The sequence below is a fragment of the Grammomys surdaster genome, unplaced genomic scaffold, assembly GCF_004785775.1.
Source record: "Grammomys surdaster isolate TR1022 unplaced genomic scaffold, NIH_TR_1.0 126071, whole genome shotgun sequence".
Lineage (NCBI taxonomy): Eukaryota > Metazoa > Chordata > Mammalia > Rodentia > Muridae > Grammomys > Grammomys surdaster.
Window position 1 is genome coordinate 1,222,258 of NW_021620880.1, and position 13,995 is coordinate 1,236,252.

The 13,995-nt window shown below is 44.3% G+C and overlaps 1 protein-coding gene across 2 annotated transcripts in view; it reads right to left on the reverse strand.

The window, feature by feature from the left end:
- Cttnbp2nl (CTTNBP2 N-terminal like) overlaps nt 1–10,379 on the reverse strand; it is a 49,738-nt gene extending 39,359 nt beyond the window's left edge. Inside the window, exon 1 of one of the 2 annotated variants that reach the window (XM_028755664.1) lies at nt 10,325–10,379. The gene's annotated coding sequence lies outside the window, so the exon portion shown is untranslated. The remainder of the gene's footprint in view (nt 1–10,324) is intronic. The other variant, XM_028755665.1, reaches the window with a different exon arrangement.
- Between the last annotated feature and the right edge of the window lie 3,616 nt (nt 10,380–13,995).

Sequence of the window (13,995 nt, forward strand, 5' to 3'; positions counted from 1 at the left end):
GGGGAGGCCAGAGGTGGTGAGTGAGCGAGTCCGAGGAAACAGGGTCATCTGGCAGCAATGATGAGCGGAAGAACTATCAGACTATGAGAGCACACTCCAAACCTGCATGGCTTCAAACAGGACAAGAGTCCAGCACGGAGAAAGGGAGGTGGGCACAGGAGTGAGCGGTCACTTGTGGAGGAGTGTGACCTCTCTCATAACCTTCTCAGCTATTAGCAATGGATACGGGTGGGACAAGGAAAATAAGGTTTCTCTAATCAAGTGCCACTGGCTTTATCACAGGGTAGGCCCAGTGCCCAGAAGTTAGCCAATACAAAATGGACTCCATGTTGGTTTTTTTTTCCTTTTCTTTTTTCCCCTTTCCTTTCTTCCACTTGCTCTGGCCTTGATTGCTCTGGCCCAAAGGTTTTTATTTATTTATTATATGTAAGTACACTGTTGCTGTCTTCAGACACCCCATAAGAGGGCATCAGATCTCGTTACAGATGGTTGTGAGCCACCATGTAGTTGCTGGGATTTAACTCAGGACTTCTAGGAAGAGCAGTCTGTGCTCTTAACTGCTGAGCCATCTCACCAGCCCTTGTTTTTTTTTTTTTTGTTTTTGTTTTGTTTTTTGTTTTTTGTTTTCTTATTGAGTTTATTTTTGTCCTGCTTTTTGAGAGAGAATGAACAAGAAGTTGTGATGGTGGGGGTGGGGTGGGAAAGGGAAACGATACAATCAAAATATACATATGAAAAATCTTAATAAAAAATTAGTCAATACAAGCCTTAATCCAATAAATCTGGTATCCTCATAAGAGAAAATCAGAATACAGACCAGTTAGGGAAAGCGCAAGGCGAGAACCCACGGACTGCTGACTGACCACTTCCTGCTCTGCTCCAAGTGCTAGTGTGTCACGAGACCCTGCTATCTAGTCTTTTTTTTTGGGGGGGGGGTGTTATTTATATATTTTATATACACAGGGGCTTTGTCTGCATGCATGTCTGCACACAAGAAGAGGCTATCAGATTGTGTACTGCCATGTTGAGCTCGTAAATGCTGAACCATCTCTCCAGCCCCACTTTACAGCACATCTGAACAACTAGATCTGAGCTTTCCCCTACCGTGTGAGGACCTACCACCACGCACCCTTTCTCAGACAGCTTTACCTTTTTCCAAGCCATGCAATAAACAGCATTCCAATAAAAAGAATGCTTTGGGAAAACGTTTTAGAGATTGTGCATTTCAGGACCCTATGAATTATCCTGAAGGACAATCTGAATAATGCACTTAGGGAGAAGTAACGTTGGTGCTGAGGGAACAAGACATGTATTTACCTGGCACTGAGGGTGTCCCTAGGGACCAGATCTGCAGTTACACTAAAACTCTTCAAGGTCAGCATTGAAACACTGCAATACTCAATGCAAGGCAGACTCAAGGACCCCAGACTCTCAAGGCTTATGCTTACTATAAAACTGATTACTGTGAACAATGAAAACATTAATCACCAGCACTTCAGCATTCTACAGCATAACTTTCTAAGAATTCAAACAAGAAGTAATGAAAAAAGATAAACCATTTGTTGAGCTAAACATGAATATGTGCCAGACATTTCTAAGTGCTTGACATACGTTATCACCATCTTGGGTGAGAGATCACCACAATCCCGGTTAATAATGGCAAAGCTGAGGCACAGTGGCTGAACAACTTGTTTAAAGTCTTGTAGTTAGTATGTGGGAGAAACGAATTTGAACTCAGTACATTTGACTCCAGAGGCTTCCTTGGAAACTACTGCTCACGGATCTCACTTTGCCAGCCTTAGGTGATGCAACAACCTCAGAGATAATCTAGTTTGGCCTCTTTTACAGATGAGGGTTGTATGAGCAGTTAGCGAGATCCAGGTCTAGCACTGACCACTTAAAATTTGTATTCCTTCCTTCCATCCACCCACCCACCTATTTTTATGTGTGTGCAGGTCTGCACACATGCCATGGCTTTTGTATGGAGTTCAGAAGATGACTTGCCAGAGCTGGTTCTCTCCTTTGATCAAGTGGTACCCAGGACTAAACACAGGTCATCAGGCTTGTCAGCAAATGTCCCTAACTGCTGAGCCATTCTGTTGGCTCCACCTCTCATATCTCAGGTTTAGTCTAACTTGCTGTTTCGGACACTAAGACTAAGCTCTGGTTTGGTTTGGTTCTTAGGGTGTTCTGTATATGTATCTGTTCATCTGTCTCTCTCATATGCTGTCAGCAAGCTTTACCTGTGTACTGAAGAACAATGGAAGCAGCCTCATGCCCGTAAACAAACAAGGACAAAGCTACTGAAAACCAGCTCTGTTAATCAAGCATGGTGGTGCGTATCTGTAATGCCGGCACTCAGGAGGCTGTGGCAGGCCATGACTACACTATAAGACCCAGCTTGAAAATGAAAACCGTGTCTGTCAACCTGAGTACCTGACTATACCCTTTTACTGCTCTTACCAACATAACCACACAGTTTTAGCTTCTAGAATAGGTGCGAATGAAAATTAGTAATAGTTTTTATTGTTTTTTAAAGATTTATTTATTTATTTTATGTCTGTGAGTACACTGTAGCTGTCTTCAGCCACCCCATAAGAGGGCATCAGATCCTGTTACAGATGGTTGTAAGCCACCATGTGGTTGCTGGGAATTGAACTCAGGACCTCTGGTAGAGCAGTCAGTGCTATTAACCACTGAGCCATTGTTCTAGCCCTAGTGGTAGTTTCTTTCTTTTTTTTCTTTTTTCTTTCTTTCTTTCTTTTTATTTTTTTTTGTTTTTTTGAGACAGGGTTTCTCTGTGTAGACCTGGCTGTCCTGGAACTCACTCTGTAGACCAGGCTGGCCTCGAACTCAGAAATCCGCCAGCCTCTGCCTCCCAAGTGCTGGGATTAGAGGCGTGTGACACCACTGCCTGGCAGTAGTTTCTAAAAAACATTTGTCATTGAAATTTTAAGAAATGACATATATCTTTAAATAACAGATTATCAGAAGTTTGAGCTAATTTAGTACTTGCTAGTTAGTTTAAATGAAATTAGATTCCAGCCCAACACATCCGTCTGTCTTTCAATCTTGCCCACTGAGTCCCGGAAAACTCTGGTTTTCTGAGACAAAACCAGAGCAAGGGAACAATGGTTGTGTAGGTTGATTTTATTTTCAGTAAAATGCTTCATGGGTCACCATTCTTGAGGCCGCCTGAATGGAAAAACCCTTCAACGCTACACTGGATGAAGTCACTGGCTCCATAGGGACTGAAAAGACGAAATCCCAGTCTGGAGGACTAACCACAATAGTCAAGATTATCTTGGTCTTAACTATGCTCACAGCCTTTTCCCTGAACTGCAAAAACCTTCACACAAGCCTCTAAGGCAGTGGCTCTCAACCTTTCTAATGCTGTGACCCTTTAATACAGTTCCTCATGTTGTGGTGACCCCAACCATAAAATGATTTCGTTGCTACTGCATAACTGTAATTTTGGTACTGTTATGAATTGTAATATAAATATCTCTGGTTTTTGATGGTCTAAGGTAGCCCCTGTGAAAGGGTAGTTTGACCCCCAAAGGGTTGATACTCACAGGTTGAGAAACACTGTTCTAACTTAAGTATAGTTTTAACAATTTGTTGCCAGCTGCATACTACCAACAGAAATGTCCTCTGCTCCAGGCCCCCGGGGGAACCATGCTCATGGGAGACTCTGTGGTATTGCCAAGTGCATGCATGGACTCTGGAGCCTGAGAGAACTGGTTTAAAGCTGCTGGAGGTCCACCTGACACCTGAGCTTTAGATCCCGCCTATAAACGGCAGGACATATTCTAGCAGGATGCTGTGGACTCTGAGCTATGACTGTGACTGTCAGCTCTCACTCTGCATCCCCGAGGAGCAGCCGTTTGAGTCAACCTCCACGGACAGGACATTATTTGTTGTTCATTTTCTTTCCAATGGAGCATAACTGTCTATCAATCATGTGTCTAATTTACAAGTCAAAATAAATGTATTCCTTCTTTTGGTTGATCCCAACCCAGTAGGCTGACCTGATCTGAGGGGGAGGGGGAGATGGTATCTCCAGTTCCCCCCAAAGTCACTTTACAGATATATTCAACACATGTCCAAGCCAATGATAGCTGTGTACTCCTTAGGAACAGAAAGGACACTCTTCTGCATGGATCAGCCTTTTGCTGTGCCTTTTGCAACAAAAATGAATGGCAAAAAAGTATGTCTCTGGTTAGGGTTGTTAAAAATATCACAGCTAATGCCGACATTAGACATGCAATAGAAATGAACACAGCTCCGAACTCAGGGGCCTCTATCCCATTCTAGTCTATCAGTTTATCCATTTACACATCTGCTTAGTGTTTCACAAGATTTGGAACTCTGTGGACAGCTATTCTGTCTGGCAGAAAGAGGAGGAGGAAGTGGGAGGGATTTACTTACAGTAATTCGGAGACTGATTCCATCTGGGGGTAAATAGGGGAAATAATTCATACTCAGCAGAGGTCTGGAGACTCGGTGACGAACGACAATGCGGTCAACAGAAACAGGGATGTCAGAACAGGAACTGGCTCCAGTGGGGAAATGATGACTGAGATATGAGACAGGCTGAGGAAGAACTAAGTCCCCCAAGAGGAACCTGTGGGAGTCAGCCAGCGTGCTGAGGCGCAAGGGCTCAGGACATGGAATCTTGTTTAAAAAAATTATTTTGGTGAAAAAATTATTTTGGTGTCTTCAATCTAAAGACATAGGGTAAAGATACAGGACCAGATTTGTATCCTTAAATACGAAGCCAGTTAAAAACAGATTATATAGCCTGGCCTGGTAGCACAGACCCATGATCTCAGCTACTTGGGAGTCTGAGGCAGGAGGATCTCAATTTCAAGGCTTGTCTGGACTACAGAATAAGTTCAAGCTTGGACAGCTATTTAGTGAGACCTGGTCTCAATTTTTTAGAAAAAGGAAGAAAGAAAACAGCACATCATCCCTCACAGCCTGCACTCGCCTCCCACTGCCCCGTCATTTTCCTATATCCTCCTTTCCTTAGTATCTGCAACCCCTATCGCTTTTTTTCCTTTTCTGTGTGTGTGTGTGTGTGTGTGAGATGCTTGGATGTGTGCAAATGTGCATGCATGTGGAGGCCAAAGGCCAGCAGCAGGTATCTCCTAAATCACTCTTCACCTCATTTTTTTGAGATGTCTGTCACTGACTGGATCTGGAACTTCCTGGCTGGCAAGGCTAGCTGGTCACATGCCCCAGGGATCCTCTGCTCTCTGGCTCCTCAGCGCTGAGCCTGCAGGCTTGCAGCTGCACTGGCTGTTTGTGAGGGTGCTGCAGAGCAAAACTCTGTTCTTCACACTTATGCAATCAAGCACTGACTGACTGAGCCAATTCCCCAGCCCCTTGCGCCTTGTTAGAGCAATATATCCTCATTTCTCTTTCTGCCCCTTCCCCCATCTCCTGGACTCCAACACAATGTCCCACGCACTTAAATGCTCACTAGGCTCAGAGTCAGGAGTCTTAGTTTTTGTGCTCACTAATTTTCCTTTCTAGTTTCTATTAAATTTACTAACAATTCTGGGTTATAATCTTTGTGGCTATAACAGTCAGAACTTCTTTAACAGCAAAGACACATTGAGATGGAATGTGTCAATGCACTTGATACACTGAATCTGGATAGACTTTGCATTCTTCAAAGCTATGTGATGTCCCATCTTCAGTCCCCAAACCCTTGCCATCCTCCACCTCCATTCTCAACTCCCATCCTTACTCTTTCCCATCCATTCTTGATTGCTCTTCAACTTATTCCTTTCTTTTAGACTAACAGGGAAAGTAGTCTTCAAAAGCAAGTCTTCAGAAATGCTTTAAATCAAAATTATCATCGAAAATTTCTTAAGCCTTATAGAAGATAACATAGCAAGCACAGCACACACAGAGCCATTCACAAAAGTTGCAGGATAGCAGCATTTGGAGTGGAACAACTGGTAACTTGAATCTCTTGCCTTTGTTTTACACACACACACACACACACACACAGAGGATATCTGAATGCACAACTACATGCTCTCAAAAAAATCATTGGCTCAGATGTGTTACATTGTGAGCGGCACAACTCTGTTTTCCTCAATTTAGGAACCTCAGCTACTCAGATTTATCTTACTTTATTCTGTGTATGAGTGTCTTGCCTACAGTGTACAGAAGTGCTAGTAGACAGAAGTAGTTAGTAGCTAGTAGATGTCAGAAGAAGGTGTTGGATCCTCTGGAACTGGAGTGAAGGATGGTTATGTGGGTGCTGGGAATGAAGCTGGGTCCTCTGTAAGAGCAAAAAGTGCTCTTAACCACTGAGTGTCTCTCCAGCACAAACCATAGCTATTTACAAACAAATTTAAAACAAAACCAACTAACAAACACTATTTCACATTTGCTAAAGTAGACTATTTTAGTATCTTTCCTCTTCTCTTTTTCATTTGGACTAGGGTAGTCTTTTGAAGAGGAGCCTCTTGCCTCACCTCCAGAGAGCAGAAAGGGGTATGCACAGCAACTTCCATAACTCACATGCCAAGTGTGGATAACAACAATGTCAATAACAGTATCTATCTCTCAATGACTATTTTCTATGAGGTACCCTGCTCGGTAGACTTATACAAACATGCACACAGTAGGTTCACGCAATCTTTAAAACCAGAAGTCTTCTGTTTCTAGCTCACAACAGAGGAGTGTTGAACTAGAAATAGCCTCTCTTCACCTCACACCACTAAACACCAGTCCAACTGCCGCCTCAAAGAAACACTGCAGAAAAGCGGAGAATTCAAATTCTTGTAAGAAAACCAACTGGTAGTCCCATCAATGTAATTCTGACTTGGCACAGATCTGTAACAAACCAGGGATATGGTGCACCTGTGCATTTTTAATACAACTAAGGGTAAATGAAAGCACACACAAAAAAAATGGAGTTGGAGATATAGCTCAGGTGGAAGGTTTGAAGTTCAATCCCCACCCAGCACAGGATTAAGAGAAGAGCACAAAACAAAACCCACCCCAAACCTTAAAGGAGATCAGTTGTCTTAGTTTAGGATTTTATTGATAAAATAAAACACCATGATCCAAAGCAACTTGGGGAGGAAGGGTTTATTTCATCTTAAAACTCTCAGCTCGCCGGGCAGTGGTGGCGCACGCCTTTAATCCCAGCACTTGGGAGGCAGAGGCAGGCGGATTTCTGAGTTCGAGGCCAGCCTGGTCTACAGAGTGAGCTCCAGGACAGCCAGGGCTATACAGAGAAACCCTGTCTCGAAAAACCAAAAAAAAAAAAAAAAAAAAAAAAAAAAAAAAAAAAAACTCTCAGCTCACACTCTATCACTGATGGAAGTCGAGGCAGGAACTCAAGGTAGGAACCTGGACTGAGAAAATGAGATGGACTCCATGGAAGATTAGGAACACAGCTTACTGACCTGCTCAGCCAGCTTTCTTATAGCACGCAGGCCCCAAGCCTAGGGGGAGCACTGCCCAGAGTGGGCTGGGTACTCTCAACAACAATCATCAATCGAGAACATGCCCTACAGGTTTGCCTACAGGCCAATCTGGTGGGGGCATTTGCTCAACTGAGTTTCCCTTTTCCCAGATGACTCTAGCTTGTGTGAAGTTGACATAAAACTAGCCAGCACACTAGGGTCAGACCAAATACTCAGAAACTAACATAAAAATTAGCCAACGCAGTTCCTGGAGTGTTCTCCAGACCTCACTCCATCCCCGTTAGGTCAGATTCTTGTACATATGTATCTTTAAAATGACTACAATTGATCATGTTTGTAAGTCTGGCTCAGAATTCATGACAGTAAAAAAAATATACAGTACCTAACCAGAGATATTTTCTCATAGGAAACTCAATATTTTACCAGCTTCAGAAACTGCAATTTCCTATCATGTCAGATAAAGAAAAATCAAATTACACAAAGAAACCATATCATTTAAAATAACAAGATGTGCCATACTTGATCAGTTTGTTATCTCTCTAGTTTGACTCTTAGGTGAGAGCTTTAAACTACACTCAGTGTTCATACTGGGCACTGTGGAAGCTACAAAGACTTTATGCAGTCTAAGAATAATTTAATGAAATTCACTAAACACACACAGACACAAACAAACTGTCTGCACACAATGCTTTTCTTCATCTAACATGACCAAAAATGACACTGAAAAGGTTACAGGAAAGAATTCCACCAGAGTTGAACATTGAAGAACATGCTGTAATCCCAACAGGAGGGGGAAGCCACCCTGGGCTACATAGTTTTCAGAAACACATCGAGACACAGCGCTCCACTCTTGATTAAACAAAACAAAACAAACCCCTCCAGACTCAAAGGTATATCAAACAGGTCTTGTTTATTGTGCCAAAACATCAATGACGCTATTCTGTTTTTCCTCTGTTTGTCAAGGCCCTGGAAATCACTACTACTTTGGTTTCCTGACGTCTCCTACCTTAGTTTATTTCCTTTCTGTTCTCCACTCATGTAAAACTATACATCTTTTGGGGGTTTCCTGTTCTACTTAAAAAAAAAAAAAAAAAACCCTGCTGCTATTTCTGGGATAATGTATCTCTCTCCCCTAGGGCAATAAACTTTGTGTTTGCAGCAGAGACCCTGCTTACACAGTTTCTTCTATGTGCTTCCTTTCACTAGATATCTGGAAACAATCACGGAGCAGATCTGCAAGCCCCTAGAGTGTCTCTGAAAGCTCGGAACCTGACTATTTAGAACTAATTACCTTCAGGAAGTCTACTCAGGAAGGCTGCAGACAACAGCCACTACAATCACCCTCTGTGACTGCAACTCTGCACCTCACATCTATGGGCTATAAATAACCAACAGTAAAATGAACTCGAGATGAAAACTTAAAATGCTAAAGATAATGGAAAAATTAATAGGTGGTACTGCTAGACACAGAGGATGACTGGCGATTTGATGACATTAACGTCAGGACAAAGTCATTTGTACTTTGCAACTGCTATAATGCTGAAGACTTTAGTAGATCTTTACAGGGACTCTACTGAGACCGGAAAACAGAATTCACAAGGCCTTTATCTGGCTTTCTCTCTGAAATTGAAAACTAACTTTTATTTTAATGCTTTAAATTTTGGTTGATGCTGGTGCACTAGACACAAATACATCACATGTATATTCGTTTGTTTTGAGGGTAAAATCCCACTATGAAGGAGGGGTGAGACAGTACTCAGAGGCCACAGGACCAGATTAATTATAAACCTAGCCAACTGAACCTGAATTTTGTTCAAATACTTCCTGTCTTTTGTTTCAACCTGCCATACACCTTCAAGGTTAACTGCAGTCTCCCTGAGCAACGGACCAGCCCACTCCAAATTGGGAGATGGGGGTTCCTACTGCAAAGACATTTACTGACTCCTCGACACCATTTCATTTGAAAATAGGATATTGCTCACTGACTGTCAGACAATACACACTGCATTCCTACCCACACAGGGCCAACTCTGCTGAAAGCTAACACACCCACCTTGCTATGAAATATGCGGATGCTTTCCTATTAAGTTCTCAGGGAAGAAACAGGGTAGAAAGCAAAACTGAAATGCAACTCAAACCTAAAAAGCCCCTAAAAGCTGGCTTCTGCCATAAGAAACAGAAAGGGCGAGGAAGGTACAAAGGGCGATGGGAAGAAGGTAATGTATGATTTAAGCCGGGTAGCTCTCAACACTCAACACAGGATCTGGGGGGCTGTAGGAGAACACAGGATCTGGGGGGCTGTAGGAGCAATCAGAGGCTGGGGGATGGGAAGGGCTAAAGAGAGGGGGAGGCCGCTTTGGCTGTTGGAGGTGTCTGCCTGGGTCTCGTCTTTTTTCTCCCCCTCGCCCATCCCTCATAAGGAAAATGCTGTTTTTGTTTCTTTATCTTATGCAGAACCCTAGTTCTGGACCCAGGCATGCCAACAGGGACAGGTGTAGGAAGGGATGCCTGGATTCGCGCCGGTCCAATACAGGGGTGTGGGCTGCAACCTAGAAGACTGCACCCACCAGTCCCACTCCGAGGCTAGGGCTAGTCACAAGGCAACGTCGAGCGAGACAGGTCAGGAGGAGACCCCTGATGAGGGGCGGGGGCTGGCGAGAGACAATGAACAGTCGCGAGGACCCCGGAGGATGCCGCGACGCCTCCTCGGGGAATCCCGGGATCTGGAGGCGGCGGCCCCGCCCCCTAGGGAACCAGCCCTACCCCGACAGGGACTGCTGCTGAAAGCCACTCACGTTCCGGGCCAGGAGGCTCTCTCGGAGACCCGGCCCCCCAGCACCGCAGAGCCCCGAGCCCGCGCTCCATACCTGGCTTCGGCGCTCCGGGATCCTTACCCGCCGCCGCCTCCGCTGCCCGCTCCCCATCCCCAGCCTCCCAGGACCCGCCCCCTCATCCGCCGGCGGCAGTGACCGGCAGATACCATGACCAATCACAGCCTTGGACTTGCGGCTTTGCAACCAATCCTCGCCGCCTGAAGGCGGGGCTTCTCCAAAGTCATCCCGGCTCCTCCTGGGGCCGCAAGATCCCTTTTGTTTGGGAGAGCCAGGCTGGGATTGAGCTGGCGTCACTTCCGGGAGGAAGTACCTTCTTGTGGTCGGGGTTCGCTCTGGTCTCCCCCCGGTTCTGTAACTTTTCAGGACCCTGGGAACACCTGTGGTGGCTTATTTGGGGATTTATCCAAAATGTGAATAGAAAAAGTGAGTTTTAGCGTTTGTTTTAGAATTAGTTATTGAAAACCTAGTAACGTGTCTTTGCTTCTCTCTCTCTCTCCCTCTCTCTCCCCCTCTCTCTCCCTCTCTCTCCCTCTCTCCCTCTCTACCTCTCCCCCTCTCCCCCCTCTCTCCCTCTCTCCCTCTCTCCCTTTTTCTCTCTGTCTCGTGCTTCACCCACACTGTGATTACCATTCATGTTTGTGGGGCGATTTTTATATGTTTGGGCACCGTCTTACCGTGGACAATGTGTTTATAACGAAGCCGAAACAGAACAGTTGGATGAGGGGGAATGGCTGTCCTCGTGAACACAGGAATGCAGATCTTAGTGATAGAAACAAGACCAGATTACCTGGAGGGAAGAGAATGCACTCTACCATAGCCTGCACTTCAGCTCACAAGTGATTGAGCTGGATTAATGACCACATTGTTTTAAAGAACTTGTAACAAGTACATATAAGAAGCCAAGTATTTAAGTGCACAAGTAACATTACTCCGAATACACTATTCCTAACCCTCACAATTATCAGCAAGAGAATATTAAGGACTTAATATTCCCTCTGCCCGTGGTTTTCAACCTGTGGGTTACCACCCCTTGGATAACCTTTATCTGTAAAAATGTCTACATGACAATTTATAACAGCAAAATTGCAGTTATGAAGTAGCAGCGAGATTATGGTTGGGGTCACTGCACCATGAGGAACTGTATTAAAGGACAGCAGTACTAGGAAGGTTGACAACCACTGCCCTAGGCAAACACAGTCCTCGAGACAGGTGCAGTTTACCGTCTGGGTAGAGAGATGCCCAGCCCAAGTAATCATGGTTTAGAGGAAGTAAAACAGTATTTCTTGTCAACACGGTGCTATGATCATCCATATAATATGTGTGTCAGTGCTGTTCGAAAAGACTGTCTTACCCTGTAATGTGGACATTGCTTTGTAAAGGACACAATAACATGCAATTATGATGAGGAAATAGTCAAATCAAGAGAACCAGAGGAAGGCTATAGAGTTAATAACTGGAAAAGAAAAATTATGAGAATAACTCCAAATCTGTGCCATTGTCTGCTAACCAGCCACCAGCTCCCACCAGAGGGACCTGTTAGGACGTAGCAACAGAGCGAAGCCAACTCCATACCTTCCCGTAGCCATTGTATTGGGGATGGCATGAGGAGATGCTCCAGTACAGCCCAGGGGCTTTTGGAACGATGACCTACGGCACGAAGAATTTCGAAAAGATATCACGCTCTGTATTCAGAAAGACAGTCTGGTTGGATAGGGTGGATAGGGTGTGCACAGCGGTAAATCCCATCATTTGGGAGGTGGGGGCAGAGAAGAATCAGGAATTCAAGATCCTTCTTGGCTACACAGTGTGTTGCAGACCACCATGGGCTATAGGAGACCTCTCAGAATAGAACACAATGTCCGAAGTGATTTAAAGACACAGTATTAGGTACAGGAATAGTACCACGAGCTTGACAAGAATCCATTTCCTCCTCCTTCCTTTGCTTTGCCTGTGGGTATGCAGGGAGGAAGTGTCTCATTGCCAGACAATGAGGCAGATGTGGGACAACAGGCTATTTTTCTGCTGGATTCTGACTCACTCTGAGATTTGCTCCAATGAATCAGCTCGCCCAGCCTTCCTCTCCCTCCCTTTGTAGCTATTAATCTACCACCACCCATCCTACTCCAAAGCTGACCTAATGGAAACAGTACCATGTGACCCACATCCTTTACAGCACGGAGCAGCTCCGGACTCTCCGGGTTCCTTTAACCCCATTCCTGAGCAAGTGTAGAAAGGCTCAATAGGATGAGATCATTCTTGCCTTGTAAGACTTAGAGTCCTGAGAATGTTTAGATGGCTTTCAACTTGTCACCCCTGAGGTAGTGAACAGGCAGGGCTTCTGAGCCTCAGATAACCTAGCCTTCAACAGTGGCAGTGAGTTCTGGAACCTCGTGATTTAATGTAGAAAACTTGTAAGTAAGTTTAGTATCCTTGGCACATAGAGCGTGAAAATAGGCTCATGATGTTTTGAAAATGTAAACCGGATCCACGGTGTTTTGGTGTGTTTGGTGTAATCAGTGTGTCCATTAATATTTATTAAATGTTTCCCGTGTGTCTGGCAACAACTTTATGTCATATAAGTGCTAAATGATTGCAGTTTGGGTCAAGTTTTTTTTTTTTTTTTCCTCAGTCGGCAAATGTTGTAGGTCAATGTCCTAAGTGTTTTTTGCTGGCCTGGAAGGCCATGATCGAGTAAAAGATATTAGTCTGGAAATGAAGACAACAAACCCGGGTCTGATCACTGCTCTGTCATAAACTGTTGTTAACAAATCACCACCGAGTGGGCAGCTTAGAACAACACAGCATGTTCTCTCTGTCTGGAGGACAGAGGTCTGCAAGCAAGTTGTTGACAGGTTGTGTTCTTCTGGGGGCTGTGAAGACACCCATTTCACGGCTGTCTCCTGATTTGTGGCTCCAGGCGCTCCTTGGCACTTCTTGACTACGGTTGCATCACACACACACACACACACACACACACACACACACACACCCCGAGTCTGCCTCCATCACGACCTGGCTGCCTTCCCTTTTGCCTCAGTATTTTTATAATGGCCTCCTCTTTCCTAAAGGCACTAGACATATGGGATTTAGAGAGGGATTTACATTAAATAACTTTTTATTTTTTGAATTGGAGTCTCTCTATAGACCATGCTGACCTGGAAATCACAAGTAGCTGGGTTTATAAGCGTGTACCCCTATGCTTGGCTTATCTGTGTCTTAACTCATGACATTTATGAAGACCCTATTTCTAAACTAGTCCATGCTCTGAGGTTCTGGGTAGACAGTAAGTTTTAGAGGACCAGCTTGGCACAAATCTGGTTGACGATCGCCCCACTTAAGTCTAACTCCATTTTGGTAAATGGCACAAAAGGAATGGACAGATTCCTAAATATCATTGCAGGCTGTGATTGTAAAGCCATGTGTGTGTGTTATAATACATATTTATATATGATATATTATGATATACAATGGTTTATAGTATATATTATGCCAATCAAATATTAAATTGTGTTCCAGGTACTGTGGAGTTAATCTACATAAAGCACCTGTGTCGGTACCCTAGGAAGAATATTAATATTCCAATTTTCCCAGATTTGGAAATTGAGCACAAAGAGTTCCGCAACTGAAGAATTGGGTCAAGTGTTTTCTAAAACAGAGAGCTTTGTAGGTAGATGCTCTAAGTGTTTGGGAGGCAATGATAGAGT